This window comes from Symphalangus syndactylus, chromosome 23 (assembly GCF_028878055.3).
Source record: "Symphalangus syndactylus isolate Jambi chromosome 23, NHGRI_mSymSyn1-v2.1_pri, whole genome shotgun sequence".
Lineage (NCBI taxonomy): Eukaryota > Metazoa > Chordata > Mammalia > Primates > Hylobatidae > Symphalangus > Symphalangus syndactylus.
The window spans coordinates 46,864,112-46,880,912 of record NC_072445.2 but is presented as its reverse complement, the minus strand read 5'-3'; the positions used below and the strand labels follow the sequence as shown (position 1 = coordinate 46,880,912).

At 38.9% G+C, this 16,801-nt stretch overlaps 1 pseudogene; it reads left to right on the top strand.

Annotated features, from left to right (window-relative positions):
- The first annotated feature begins 888 nt into the window (after nt 1–888).
- LOC129473169 (heterogeneous nuclear ribonucleoprotein A1-like) lies at nt 889–1,801 on the top strand (annotated as a pseudogene).
- Nucleotides 1,802–16,801: the final 15,000 nt, after the last annotated feature.

Sequence of the window (16,801 nt, the reverse complement as noted above, 5' to 3'; positions counted from 1 at the left end):
GGCTCAGCCTCCGGCCTCAGCCCCCCAGGTAGCTGAGACTCTAGGCACATGCTTCCATGCCTGACTAATTTTTAAATTTTTTGTAGAGATGGAGTCTCATTATGTTGCCCAGGCTGGTCTTGAACTCCTGGCCTCAAGCAATCCTTCTGCCTCCGCTTCTCAAAGTGCTGGGACAACAGGCATGAGCCACTGTGCCTAGCCATGGTGATTTGCTTTGACAGGTATGTGGGTGATGTCTTTTTGTTTCTTCTTTCAACTCTTATGTAATTTTCAAATTTTTCCCAAAGAACAAGTATTTTAGTTAACAAAACTTGGAGAAGCAATGGAAATTTAGAAAGAAAATGTTGCCTTATTCAATTTTAATTGTCTGGAAAGTAAGGTAAGAGACTGTCATTTCTAATCAGAAGAAAGATGAGCAAACTGGTCCCAAGGTGCTTCTTGAGGACAAATGGCAAGGACTAGGAAGCTTCTACCTCAGCCAGCAGTGGGTCAGGAAGATCTTACAGTCACCAAGCAGTATGGATTTGAAGGCCTCCAAAAGCCCTATACTCCAAAACCTCTTTTCTTTCCTCAAAGAACACCCATACCAGCTTCTTGATGTCTCTGATGTTACTGCCATTCCAGTCATTATGTCTTCATCATCTATGAATGTGTTCTCCAGAATTGCCCTTCTTAATATGTAAATATCCTTGAGAAGGGGATTAGCAGCCACTGGCAATTCAGAAAAATTAAAAGTGCTGTGAGAACATAGGCTAGACCCAGGCTCCAGCTCCAAGGCTTTCTCTATGTAGCAGTGAAGTCTTGCACACATTAACTTCTATTGAAACCAATTTCTCTTCTATAAAATGATCACCTAAGAGATTGTTTTGAACAGTATGGAAAAATTGAAGTGATTGAAATCATGACTGATGGAAGTAGTGGCAAGAAAAGGGGCTTTGCCTTTGTAACCTTTGGGGACCATGACTCCATGGATAGGATTGTCATTCAGAAATACCACGCTGTGAATGGCCACAGCTGTGAAGCTAGGAAAGCCCTGTCAAAGCAAGAGATGGTTAGTGCTTCATCCAGCCAAAGAGGTCGAAGTGGTTCTGGAAACTTTGCTGGTGGTCTTAGAAGTGGTTTCGGTGGGAATGACAACTTTGGTCGTGGAGGAAACTTCCGTGGTTGTGGGGCATTTGGTGGCACGTGGTGGTGGTGGATATGATGGCAGTGGGGATGGCTATAGTGGATATGGTAATGATTGAAGCAATTTTGGAGGTGGTGGAAGCTACAATGATTTTGGCAATTACAACAATCAGTCTTTAAATTTTGGACCCATGAAGGGAGGAAACTTTGGAGGCAGAAACTCTGGCCCCTATGGTGGTGGAGGCCAATACTTTGCCAAACCACGAAACCAAGGTGGCTATGGCAGTTCCAGTAGCAGCAGTAGCTATGGCGGTGGCTGAAGATTTTAATTAGGAAACAAAGCTTAGCAGGAGAGGAGAGCAAGAGAAGTGACAGGGAAGCTACAGGTTACAACAGATTTGTGAACTCAGCCAAGCACAGTGGTGGCAGGGCCTAGCTGCTACAAAGAAGACATGTTTTAGACAAATACTCATATACATGGGCAAAAAAAAAAAAAAGCTCGAGGACTGTATTTGTGACTAATTGTATAACAGGTTATTTTAGTTTCTGTTCTATGAAAAATGTAAAGCATTCCAACAAAGGGTTTTAATGTAGATTTTTTTTTTTTTGCACCCATGCTGTTGATTGCTAAATGTAATAGTCTGATCGTGACGCTGAATAAATGTCTTTTTTTTAATGTGCTGTGTAAAGTTAGTCTACTCTGAAGCCATCTTGGAAAATTTCCCCCAACAGTGTGAAATTAGAATTCCTTTAGGGTGATGCCAGATTCTATTTGGAATTTATATACAATCTGCTTGGGTAGAGAAGCCATTTTCTTCAGAAGCCTTGGTGTAGTTAAACTGACAGTTACTATTGTGACCTGAAGTTCACCACTAAAAGGGATTACCCAAGCAAAATCATGGAATTATTGGTTATAAAAATGATTGTTGGCACATTCTATGCAATATATCTAAACTGAATAATGGTACCAGATAAAATTATAGATGGGAATGAAGCTTGTGTATCATCCATTATCATGTGTAATAAATAAATGATTTAATTCTCTTGAAAATAAATAAATAAAATGAAGGAGTGGCTCCTTATGAGCCTCCTTGCATCTGAATTCCATCAGCGTAAGTTCTCAGTTTAAATGGCTGCCTCCTTGAAACAGTGCCGAGGGAATGGACAACAAGGTGGACAAGTATTCATGGGGGCAACAAAGGGAAAGGAAAAATTCCGGAGCCTGAGAAATTTCAGAGGGGCCAAATTAGCCCAAGTGAACTGGGCACTGTCATGTGCCCCAAGAGCAGAGAATCTCCCCAAAGAAAAATTCTATCCACTTCACAGCTTTTCCCAAATTGGTCTTAATTCTGAATCAAGAGCCTCAGTTCAATTTTTAATCTCAGGACACCATCATATTTTGTGTGGATTTTTTAAATGACGTTTTCCAGAGGAATGACCGAGAGTGATAACTCTATTAATATTCTTGCAAAATGAGGGTCTTAAAAATCCATGGTCATTCTCCCATATGTTTACACAAACGGGGCAATGGGAGCTTCTTTCTCATCACCAATTCTTCACAAATGAGAGGGAGAACACATACATAAATAGTATGCTTTTCTGTAATGATAAAAGAAAGATTCGTTTTTTCTCCTCCACAGGAAACTAGGAGACTTATTAATGAGGAAGCAGGAAGGCAGCACCAGTTTAAACAGGAATGAATCAAAGACAGAAGAAAGAAACCAGGTATTTTCCTCCCAAATGATGTTATTTTCTTAGGAGAAAAGTATTTTCATATTTTGAATGCATTTTCTGCTGCTACACAATTATCCTTCTATTTTTTATTTATATGAATGAAACAGCAATCTATGGATCAATATGACATAAAATTAATCCTGCAGCTTTTCATTATGGATCCCCCTGTGTTGGACCTAGATTCGGCCTATTATTGCTTGAATGGCAACACGCTTAGCCCATCCATAAAGAGGATCTTGTTCTAAAATTAAAAGTTTGCTTTTACCAACTCTGTCTTAACATTATCAACTTTCCTACACTGATTTGTCACAGCACCACTGGCTAAACTTCTCTCAAACTAGATGAACTGAATCGTAAGATTAGTCCATGGGAACTGAAAGCCTAAAATAAATTGAGATGATTCATTCCGGAGCCCTTTGCTATTTTAGGATTTTCGGACAAGCTTCCTGGCATTCAGAAGTAAAAAACGAGCCTAACTTGGCACCTTCATTTGTTAACTCAGAGAGATCCAGTCAGTCCTGCCCTGAATTCATGTGGAACTCAATGATGCCAAGGTGATTAAGAGGGAAAATGTTGCCACATCACTGCTAAAGTTTTGTATGTCAATTCATCATTTGTTTTTTTGAGATAGCTAGCATGGCAATATGATTAAAGGATACCCAAAATAGATTACCTTAACAGAATCAATTAAAAGTAACAGGATTATAACTCATGGAACCAGAAGTAAAATTATTTTTACCATAAGTAAGCCAACCATTCCTCTGGACGTGAAGTATAAACAATAGATCAGTAAACACTATAAGGTCAAGTCATAGCCAATATTTAAAAAGTAAACAAACTAACCAACCACTTAAAGCATGTGCCTTCTGAATAGTTTTTCCAGCAGTGTGATGAATTTAGACTGTTTTATCCACACTCTCATCAATTTCTTCTCCTGGCCACTGCTACATATTTGTAAGATGGTAAAACAAACCTAGCATAAGACATTAGCTACTGAGAACTGACCAACACAGGCACTGACCCAGAGACGTGGGCTGTGCCTCCATCTTGTGGGAAAACACACATTTGACAGACCACAGGCATGACAGTAAGCTACTAAACCTGGGAGCCCACACCTCAAAGTAAACAGCATTATTTAAGTGGTATATTATGACAATGGAACAACCATCTGAACATAACCAGTACTAAAATTTTTTTAAAATCTTTGTCTTTTTGCAAGCAATCTCTATGTGCTGGTCGGTTTTACACTGCTATAAAAAAAAAATACCTGAAGCTGGGTAATTTATAAAGAAAAGAGGTTTATTTGGCCTATTGTTCTGCAGGTGGTACAAGAAGCATGGTGTCAGTATGTGGGCTTCAGGGAGCTTCCATTCATGGCAGAAGGTGAAGGGGAGTAGGCATCACATGACAAGAGAGGAGGAAGATTGAGGAGAAGAAGGTGCTAGGCCCTTTTTAACAATCAGATTTCGCAAGAACTAATAGGGGGAGAATTCACTCATTACCACAAGGATGGCACCAAGGTGGTCATGAGATCCGCCCCCATAACCCAAACACTTCCCACTAGATCTCCGCTCCAACAGGGGGATCAAATTTCAACATGAGATTTGGAGGGGGCAAATATTCAAACCATCACATTCTGTTTTTGCAAAGTATATTCAAAATATCCCATAAGCCAAAACCTAGGTTGGCTTTCTCAGCACTAACAACAGTATAGCTAACACCTATACAGTACCTACACGTGCCAGATACCCTTCTTAGTGATTTATGTATATTAAGTCATTTAACTCAAACTAACTCCACCTGTGTTATTTCAACCAAATTCTGGTGCGTGTCAAGAATTGATTGTCAAGAATACTGTCTTTAAGCAAATGGGTTCCTTATTCTAGGCCCTGCCCTTTAAAGGGCCTTAGTCCACCCCTTCTCCAGCCATGCCGTTCCCATATCCATAGTCTCTAAAGAACCAGGAGAACATGCCTACCGGAGCCCATACATCTAGATAAAATCCTAGTACCTGAGACCTGAGACTCTCTACCTACACATCATAGAGTCTGCTTCCCAGAGCTGAGCAGGCCTGTTCCCTTGGAACTGATAGTTGTTGAATGGATGTACTGAAAAGGATGTGAATAAATTATTTAATTAATTGATTAGCACACACACATTAGTGCGTGATTTTTTAAGAATCTCTTGTGATTGCCAAGAGAATTTTTTTTTATTTTGCCTCCTGATTTCTTACCTCTTTTCTGGAAAAGTGAGGCTGTCCAGTTAGGCAACGTGTCCTACAAATTACAATACAAAAAGCAGCAGTCAATGGAAACAAATTTGTGACAGTGGCATTTTGTCTGAGGATTTAAAATTCTTTAAAAAATTGATTAAAAAAATTCTTAAATACTTGACTCTTTACAGATAAGGGATCCTCTTCCAATAACATTTTATTATGCTTTTCAAAAAATACTCCCAGTATTTTCAGTTAGCAGACAGAATAATTAACCAAATTTCTAAATACCTTTCTGTTCTTTGGTCTCCTGTAGTAGATGCAATATTTCGTCTCTTAGTCATTTTAGCCAGGGTCCTTCCTGATTGTTTTATGACTTAATTACAATGATTACATCATGTTTATGGACTATGCCTGCCCAGCACAGTGCCAGCTTTTATATCACACCCTTAACAGAGAAGAATCAATGGGTATGCTTGCTGGATACAAAATCAACTAATGGGCTACAACTGTGAAGCAGGAAGCTTTTCCAAGAAAACATATAACATCATTAGTTGAGGAGACTGTATCTCATACAGCAAGACTGGGTGTCTGCTTTTCAACTCAGAGACTTCCAACAGACCTAATAGATCTTTTAGTCTTCATTTAAGGAAAGCTCAGGGTGCAGAATCCAGCATCCCTTGTTTTTTCTCATCGCTATGACAAGTAGTAGCAATCTAGTGGGAAAAAAAAAAAAACACCAGGAGAGTATCATGAAACTAGCTGCACTCAAATATAAAAATGGTATTTTTTTTTCTTTCTTGGATTTGCTTCATACCCTGGAAGCAACCAGCTAATTTATATATGCCCAAGCCTAGACCCAGATTCAAGACCTGCCTGTCCCAAGTTGCTGGGAAGACTATCACAGCACATTTTAGAGCAGGGCTTCTGAACTAGGAGAGATTCTGCATACCCAGAGGACATGTGGCCACGTCTGGAGACATTTTTGCTGGTCATAACTCCAGGTAGGAGGAGAGGGTCAAACGTATCTAGTTAACAGCCCACAATGCACAAGACAGTCCCCCACAGCAAAAAATTGTCCATCTCAAAATGCCAATAGTGGCAAAGTTGAGAAACGCTGTTTTAGAAGGACAAAGGCAGGGTGAAAACAACGCAGAATGCTGCTAGTGTTGAGACATGAATGGTTTCCCCTCTCAGGTGTTCCTACCCACATACCCCAAGAAAAACTTAGATTGTTTATGGAGTCAGGCTGGGAAAACACAGATTGAACTTGTGGGTGGTGCAGAATCAAATATAATTCTGTGTTGCCATAGAACACCTTTCCCTATGGAGATCAAAATGCTTTTCAGAGAGAGTTATTCCATGGGGAGAGGGAACTGAGAGTCGCAGGGATTCATATTTCACAGATGAGAAAACAGGAGGCCAGGAGAGGTTATCATTTGCTCAAGGTTATTCCATGAATCACATTCAGAGCTCAGGAAATGAAGAGAGGCCAGACACAGGAGAGAATTCTGAAAGAATGTAAAAGGACAGAAAATGATCTTGGCTGTATGTCATTTTGGTGGCACAAATCTTTTCTATATCCTGAGCTCCTGGTGTCAAGAAAAGCAAGGTCTCCTATACGGGACAGCTTGAGGTTTTCTCCCAGAAGCTGCAGCCCCTGAGGAATCCCTCATCTCCTCCCTGCTAACCAAAGTGTCCTCACCTGACAAACCCAATTCCCAGGGCTATTCTGCAGATGTTTATACTGTCAGCTGATTTAATGGACTGCAGAAATGAGCGGGTCTGTTCGTTAAAATAGTCATCATAACGAAAAAGATGGGCGACATCTGCCCTTATTCTCTGTCAGTCTGTCACATCTCTGTAGCTCCTTCTGATCAATCACTGTGGTATGCATTATGTAAACACCAAAGATGAAATGTCAGCCTGTGTATTTAATTGTTCTTGTAAGCTTTATGGGAAGATGACTGGTGGGCCCTGCTGTTTCCCTTTATAACCAGCAATAATTGGCATCTTTGTTATCTTGCCATGGAGATCCTAATTGGAATGGTTTTAAGGCTCCAGTAATGCTTTTAATGGGAAACATGATTCAGGATGATTCTTACTAGATGGAAAAATGCAGGGAAATCTCAGAAACTCTATGATCCCAGTAATATTTGATCAATAATGTTCACGGACACTAGGTCTCGTATAGTTGTTCATAAGGTAAAGAGGAATCCAAAAAAGCCTGGAGGTGAACATTTTCTATTTTCGCCTAAGAAACAAAGGAACCCTGTAGAAAGAGGGAAAGCATATTCCCAGATAACTGGGGCATACAAAGTGAAGGGGTCATTTTCTCCCACCAATTCCCGGGCTACTTTGGGTAGCATGCATTTGTCCATCTTCAGGGGCAGGATCATGATATAAGAATGGACTTTGTCATCAAATACCCTACTGGGCCATGAATCTTCCTAAAGATATCTCCAATAACAAAATTTATGTTTCTGCTTTAATATTTTCAGTGAGGAGGCATACACTGCTTTCCAGGATTCCATTTAGATGGGAGTCATTTAAAAGGATAAAAGATGCAAACCCTGAAAGTGCATTCAGCATAACATAAACAGTATTACTAAGAATTTTCTATCTATAAATCCAAACTCTCTTGTTCAACTTACTTAAAGTGAAAAAAATTTTGAAGCTGCCTTCAAGTCCCTATAATCAAATTTTTGTCTTATTTGCAAATACACACAGTATATGAATTAACTTATTTTCATCCTGGAGGACAAGTAATTTTTAACCTACCCTGTGCTAAGAGAAAAGAATTTCCCTACCCTCAAATTAGGTTCTGTCCCATCCTACACACAAGAAAGCTGGGAATGCAATGGCAGTGCAAAGCCTACTACCAAGATAAAACTCAATACTGGAAATTCCTAACTTCCACTTGGTTCCATATTCAATATGATCCATGTATGATTATTGGAAATAAATGGCTACATAAAGTGGCTGAAACAAATAAAATGAGGTAAATGGCAAATGAGACCACCTATGATATTTGAAATAAAAGTTTATTTTCTCATGCAAGATAAACTATAATTATTATATGAGACAGCTGGAGGTTCTCTTGTATTCCACTTAAATGGGACTTCAGACATGAATAGAGCTGTGTCTCTTCGTTCTATATTTACCTAAAGATGGATAACAAGAAGCTACCATATTGCCCCTAGGTTTTCTCTCCTTGTTTATTTGAAAAAGTGCAAGCAATCCATTAAGGTTAAAGAGATAACATTAAGGAATACAACTGCGATGGTTGTACAGTAGATTACTCTGGTCTGAGCTTAATCTAGGGACTTGTTTAAAAGAGCTTTTCAATTTTAATTAAAATGAAATGGGCCCTGGAAGAAAATGCATCTCCTCCAGCGAGGAATGTATTCAGCTTGTTCTCTGTAATTTTGCCCATCACACTGTTGGTTGTTGCTTTTTCCACAGCTCTCAAATGGTGTCTAAATTGACCGGCTCTGTTGCCAAGGAAACGGACAGGACAATGCTAATAGAAGCTACTTAGGACACACTGTGAAAAGCTTAGAAATAAAATTGTTTGACATGAAAGGCACCGTGTCAGCAGCCAGGCAACTCTGTTAAAGGCTGTACTAAGCACAAGATAGGTCTCCCCTCCTCTTTTCCCTCAAAATCTCTTCTAGAAAATGGATTCTGTCCTAGGAGCTTGGACAGCTTTTCCTATCACAATCACTTTATCTTTCTAACTCAAAGTAGAGAAAAATCTTTATGTTGTGGTGTTGAAGCACCCAGAATAGACTTCAATTTATACCCATGGAAATGAGCTGCCTTTTTTTTTCTTTCTAGCAACAAAGTCCTTTCGTCTCATGAATAAATTGCAAATATTCTTCTGAATTTTCTAAGATTGTTAATTAAAACCCACTTGATTTAAGCTGCTTCTCCCATTTTGCACTCACAAACCATAAATTATGGAGGAGGTCAAAGAATGAATGGCAATTTGACATGAAGAGGTTGATTTATTTCTTCAGAAGGAGTTTTATACCAGATGTGGCAGGAGTCATAAATTAAATGCTAAATGTTATGTATTATTATGCTTTCAGGAATATAAATGTGTCTAAAATGCTATGCAGGTGGAATGATAAAAATATGAATCTACTCTCCTTGCAATTTTAAAAGGCCCTTTAAAGCTGTCAAAAAGAAAATAAGCTGAAAAACAATCTAGATAGACCCCTTAGATGCCTTTTACAGCCTGCCCCTGGTTTATAAAAGCAAACTCCTCCTGTAATATGCTGGACATTGGCTTGTGGTGGCTTGGGTGGAAAAGAGCTAAAGAATTCTTTCATCTGGAAAAAAAAAAAAAAAGAGGAAGTGAGATAGAAAAAAAAAGGTCCAGAGAGATCTGTGCGTCTGTGACATTATGACATGCATCCAGATAATTATTTCTCATCCATCCCTCTACAGATGACCATAATTTAATTTATCAACCATCATTTGAAAGCCAATCTGGACACAATAAAGCTTACCTAGCTTCACCTAACAGCTGCAGTGGCTATAATTATTGAATTTCAAAATATGAAAACAGGAAAAGCTTCCGGTATGTGAAAGCTTGGAGCTGGAAATAACAGCAGTACAAAAATTCACTGAGGGGCAGAAGTTGTGAATGCAAGGACTCAGTTTGGGGTGGAAACCCATTCTGATCTTGCAGCTGAGTGGTAGAACTCAAAGCAAAGGCTGATAGACAGCTAAAGCCCAAGGTTACAGTCCTTCTGGCACAACTGTGGAAGAGGCGGTTTGTCTGACTCCAGCATTCTTTTTCCCACCACTCTATTCCCATCTCCTAATTCCCCACCCCTCCAAGGCCCAGATAAACAGTCTCCATTTGTTCAGGACTTCAACAGAGATATTCCACTCAGGCCTGCTTATGCCAGATTTGAAAATCATCTTCCTGTCTAGCGTGCACCCCAGCCCCATGAGGAGTAGACAGGCAACTGCATCCTTGACATCCATGTGGAACGTTAGTCCCACTGGCAGGGGCTCCAAATGGTGCCTGTTCACCATGCCCATCTAATGTTCACCTGGTCCCTGGTGAGAAAAGTCTCCTGATATGATTTGGCTCTGTGTCCCCACTCAAATCTCTCCTTGAATTGTAATAATCCCCACATGTCAAGGGCGGGACCAGGTGGAGATAATTGAATCATGGGGCTGGTTCCCCCATGCTGTTCTCGTGATAATGAGTTCTCATGAGATCTGACCATTTGATAAGGGGCTTTTCCCCATTTTGCTCTGCACTACTCTCTCCTGCCACCATGTGAAGAAGAAGTGTTTGCTTTCCCTTCCACCAGGATTGTAAGTTTCCTGAGGTCTCCCCAGCTATGCGGAACTGTGAGTCAATTAAACCTCTTTCCTTTATAAATTACCCAGTCTCAGGTATGTCGTTATAGCAGCATGAGAACAGACTAATACACCCCCTGAGAAAAACAGGTAACAAAACGTGGCCATTTTCCTGAGTCATCTCAGAGTTCTCTGCCATGGCTCCTCACTGGATGCACTTGCTGCCTCTACCCTGCTAGAGAATGGCCTCATGGAAGACATGGGCCAGTTGCACCATGCACAAGGAACAAAGCCACAGAGATTGAGAGTGCATGTGCTAAAGAACACTCTGAAGGAAAGTAAGGGTCTCCCATGCATTTGATGCTTTCAGGATGGTTGCCAGATTTAACAAATTTAAATACAGGACACTCAGGTGAATTTGAATTTCAGATAAATGAGGAATAATTTGCTAGTATAACTACATCCCATGCAATACTATGGACATATTTATACTATTTTCGAAAAGTTTAAAAGACAGCGTCATTGTTTAAATACAAATTTACCCAGGTGTCTTGTATTTTATCTAGCAACTCTAGGTCTGAGGCAATGCCATTTAACTTAAGATGATTACTACATCATATCAGCAACAGTTGGCAGCATCTTGATAAAGAACATCTCCATTTCACAGCCACCATGCAGCCATCACTCTAGCATCAAGCTTCTGCTCCAAACAAAATCATATTTCTAGTAATTCCCACCACCAAATCAACAGGATCATGGCTCAGGTATAGTGTGGGAAAACTAAATCAGGAAATTAGGATAATGCTTAAAAAGTCTAGGAAAAAAAGAAGAGCTACTTACACCACAAGCTTTTCAGAGAACCATCAAGCTTTCCTCTCTTTGAACAACGTGGTAATAAATGACCAGGCACAAAAGGCAAATGCTAGGTTGGGCCAGGAAACACAATAGTAGCCCCCTCGACCTGTGTCTGCAACAACATTTCTCACCAGCTCCAATGAAGGTCATTATGACAGACCTTGGTCAGTGCTGACTTTCTTTTGGATCCCAAGAATAAAAGAAGGGGAGACATTCTATTCTACACACATACACAATCTTATCAACACCCAACAAGAACTATGTATTCAAAAAGAAATTCCCTAAAAGGACACCTGTCAAAACAACTTCAGAAAAACCTCTTTTTCATGTCCCTATAAGAAAAAAGTAAGCTTCTCTTTTAAAGGCCTTTCTCCATTCCTCAAAATATTTAACATAGAATTTCCATATGATCCAACAAGTCCACTCTCAGTTACATGTTCAAAAAAATTGAAAACAGAAACTCAAACATATTTGTACACTAGTGTTCATTGAAGCATTATTACCAAATATCCCAATATGGGAAACAACCAAGATGTTCATCAATAGATGGATGGATAAACAAAATGTGATATATCCATAGACCGGAATATTATTCAGCCCTAAAAAGGTATAAAAGTCTGATATGTGCTATAACATGAATAACCTTAAAAATACACACTAAGTGAAAGAATCCAGACACAAAGGGATAAGTATCATATAACTCCATTTATATGAGGTATCTAGGATCAGCAAATTCATACAGACAGAAAGTAGAATAGCAGTTACCAGAGAGTGGGAGAAGAAGGGTATGAGAGGGTTATTGTTTAAGGGTACAGAGTATCTGGAATGATAAAAAAAGTTTCGGAAATTGATAATGGTAATGGTTGCAAAAAAAATTTAAAAATAAAGTAAACCATTCTTGTTTTGGGAACAGAAAAATGGTTGTGGCCTCCTCAGCATCCTAAAACCCCTCGTCCTTCCTATAACAGATCTCATACTCAAGGACTCTGGCCACATCTGACCATGGTCATAGCAATGTGGCCTCTGTCTGTAAACACAGAACAAGACTATTTAATGCAACTAGAAAAGATACACACAGGCCTGCCTTTCCCACTGCCAGGACCAACTGAAGAAGCTGAAGGACAGCTCCCCAGGCCTGCATGTCTTTTGTTCTAGAACCTGAGAACACAGTGGAGCAAAGTGAGCATGATCTGTCCTGTCTGTGCCTACTTGCACCTTTGACTGTCACAGACTCTCTCTCTCTCTTAGCTGGCTGCACTATGCTCCATGCTCCATGGTGGCATTACAGTGAGGCTTCCATAACTGTCTTTGCCACTCAGTTGTGAGCCTGCTTTCTCTTAAAATACTCACTAAAACAATGATATTGCTGTCATTCTTTCTTTGGAATCATCATTTCCACATTTCTCTTGGTGTCCAAATTAACTTTCCTAAGAAAATATACTTGAGCCTTCTAATATCAAAGGAAGAAACTCCTGATGCTGTAAGATCCATCTTTAATATGAAAACAATTTTATAATAACCAGTGATAAATTCACTTATATGGCACCAGCAAGATACTGAAAGGAATTTTTATTGTTTCCCTTTCTAGAAATATGTTTTTCTCAGTTTTCAGCTGTTTGGAACAAAGGAATGTTTCTTATAGGTTTTCTCAGCAAGTTTAATCATATAACTATGGCTTCCTCCCAGATAAGAATTGATAGGTAATTGCATTGAACATTTACATACAAAACAGTTCAAAAGCAATATTAGTGCATATATTCACTGTACATGCACTGTAAATATTCACTCCCCTGTTGTTCTGCTCCTAACCAATGATTAAGATGAGTTGGATACATTTATTCACATTCAGGTATAAATGGGTGCAAAGTGTAACATGTGATCTCTCCCATGAGGTATTTGCAATTTAAATTCTCATGACAAAGAACGAATCATGAGTAGGGACTCTTGCAATAGTAGGCATTCAATAAACGATAGTTTATAACTGTTTATATATAAATTATTCCACCATAAAGGGACAAAACATAGGGAAAAAAGTAATATTCAAGCAATTTCACAAGCAGGCACAACTAGCTTCTGCTCAGTTCAGCTTTTGTACATGTAAAACTTACCCATAATGTAGTAAAAAAAACCCTAAGACTAGCTTCCTCATTCATTCTTTGTTCTCATCTCTTCCACCGATATGAGAATTTTCAGATGCAAACAGCCATCACCATCATTCTTCCTTCCAAGTTCAGTTCATCATTTACTGAACTTTAATGTGTAACTCCTAAGAATTTCAGAATGAATAACAAACAAATGCATCCATCCTCATTCCTTCATAGTTAAATCGTATGTTATGCGTATTGCCACCATCACAACCTTCGCAAGTTCTGACAGTTTCCAGACTGCTTAGAATTTGAAAAAAGTGACATCTTTGGATGCTAAATTATGCATAGCTGTAAATCTATGCTTAAGATTTAATTCTGGTTAAAAATGGTGAACACACACATTTAACTCCTCTTCCTGCCAAATTATACTAAAACAACAGTGAAGATATTTAAGAAAGAAGAGGGAGAGGAGGAGGGGAGAAGGAGAGGAGAAGAAGAAGACAGGAGGAAGACGAGGAGGAGGAGAAGCAGAGCGAAGAAAAGATAAACAAAATTTCAAACAATGTAAAGTCTATGAGTTGTAGCTCATTTATTAGATCCAAGGAAATCTGAGTTGAGCCACTATATGTGGTTGGGCATGTTACATGCTTCACAACATCAGGGCACCATTTACATATGTTGCTATTCACAAAGTGTTCACCCACAGTGGTGCAATACAAACTATTTAGGACTTCATGTGGAGCCCTAAAGACCAATTCTAAGCTGGCAGTGAGAAGAGCTGAGAATTAATCTGATCTCAACACAGGAATAAAATAATTCCTAAAAGTATAAGGAATTGGTACCATCAGGCAACTCTGTAAGTAGGGATAAAGATGAGATCAAACTAGAAAGATAGTTAAAAGTCTATATCACAGCTCAACTCCCTCTCTACTAGAAAGCTATAGGTTTATTCTATGGGAAAGTTAGGCACAGGGTTTCTGGACTGGAGGACACCAAACACAGCTAAGATTAGGGATAAAAGACTTAAAGAGATTGAGTGAATGTGTATACACTGAATATTGAGACTCCCTTTTTTGTTCTCATCATCATCTCCCAGAATTCTGGTAGCCAGCTCTATGCTTCTAAGTAAGAGATGGGGAGAACATTCTTTGGAACATCTAACTATTCCAAAAGGGAAATGTTTCTTTAAAAACTTAAATATAATAGCATAAAGTATCCAAAATATTGCCCAGGTAGGTAACTCTACTGTGAATACCATGGATCACAAGATCCACTATGTACACATAGCAACCATCAACTTTTTACAGCAGTATTGCTGTTATCTGCAGGGGATACATTCCAAGCCCCCCAGTGGATGCCTGAAACTGTGGGTGCTACCAAACCCCATATATACTGTGTGTTTTCCTATACATACACACTATAATAAAATTTAATTTATAAATTAGGCATAGTAAGAGATTAACAACAATAATAAAATTGAACAATACACTGTTATAAAAGTTATGTGAATGTGGTCTCTCTCTTTCAAAATATCTAATTGTATTGTACTCACCCTTCTTCTTCTTGTGATCTGTGGATCTGATAACTGAGACAACTAAGCAACTCATGGGAGGTAATGTATACAGTGTGGATACTTTTGACAAAGGGAGGATTAATGTCCCTGGCAAAACAGAGCAGGATAGTGCGAGGTTTCTTCATGCCATTCAGAAAGGTGTGCAATTTAAAACTTCTGAATTGTGTATTTCCAAAATTTTCCAATATTTTCAGACTGCAGTTGACATAGGGTAACTAAAACTGCAGAAAATAAAACCACGGATAAGGACGGACTACTATATTTCCTTATTCCTAAATATAAGCAAATAGTAATGATCCTCGGATATTTAAGGAAAGCATCTGAAGAAAAATACAGAGACGAACATCAACAAATGAAAAAACAATGAAGAAAACAGAGATTTTGCCCTGGGTGGTAAGCCTTTGGAAGGTCCTGCCTGATAAAAGTGCATTTGGTTATCCTCGGGACTTGGACCACACCAGAGAGTTGAATAATGCATTTTATATTAGGAGCTTTGGATCATGTGCTCTACCTCCAGAGGAGCTGGGGACAGTATGGGCAGCCGACTGTGTTTACATGACTGAGCCCCAACAACAACTCTGGACCTGAAAGCTTGGTTGAGCTTGCCTGGTTGTCGGTACCGTATGTGTATTGTTCCACACTGTTGCCAGTAAGAGTTGACACTGCCCATGACTCCAGTGTGCGAGGACAACTGGAAGCTCCATGTTAGGAAGTTTCCTGGACTGTGGCCCATGTGTCTCTTCTTTTGGCTGACTTTGATCTGTATCATTTCACTGTAATAAATCATAACGGTGAGTATAACAGCATCTGTGAATTTTATGAGTCCTCCTAGCAAATTGTTGACCCTTAGGCCCCAGATTTGATATTAGTGCCAAAAATGAGGGCAGTCTTGTGGACAGCATCCTAACCTCTACAGAGGAAGAATAAATTTTCATAAAAAACCTGTTGGTCGAGCACAGTGGCTCATGCCTGTAATCCCAGCACTTTGGGAGGCCGAGGCGGGCAGATCACGAGGTCAGGAGTTTGAGACCAACCTGGGCAACATGGTGAAAACCCATCTCTACTAAAAATACAAAAATTATCTGGGCGTGATGGCAGGCACCTGTAATCCCAGCTACTTGGGAGGCTGAGGCAGGAGAATTGCTTGAAACTGGGAGGCGGAGGTTGCACTGAGCCGAGATCACATCACTGCACTCCAGCCTGGGTAAAAGAGTGAAACTCCATCTCAAAAAAAATAAATAAATAAACCAAAAAAAAAAAACCTGTTATTAATTCCTCAGAGAGATAAAACAAGATATTGTATCCATGAAAGAGGAAAAGGATGTTATAGAAAGGAATATACTCTTTGATATTAAAATAATAACATAAAATAGAAAATTTCCATTAGAAATTAAGAGATTAAGTTGTGGAAAATTTCCCAGAAAGTCAAATAGACAAAAACTAAAAATAGATAAAGCAAAATAAGAAAATGATTTAACATCTAAATAATAAGAGTATTACAAAAAGTGACAGAGAAAATAATCCTCAAGGTCATGATTAAACAAAATTTCTCAAAACTGGAAGACATACATTTTTAGACCAGAAGGGTCAACTAAGTAGATGAGCAAATTCTGAGAAAGGGATAAAAATAATAATAATATTACTGTGAAATTTCAGAACCTTGGAGAAAAAGAAGAGATGCTACTAACTTTCAGAGAGAAAAAAATTAGGTTGTATTTAAAGGATTTAATAATCATTTGTTTTAAGAAGTCAATGGATTAATGCCTTTAAATTTCTGAGAGAAAGGAGCTTCTGTTGGCCAATAATGCAATTTAAGCATCAAATACTTAATGGCAGCAATTGATTAAAATACAATTCAATATTTTAAAAGTCATTAGTTCAACATGCTAC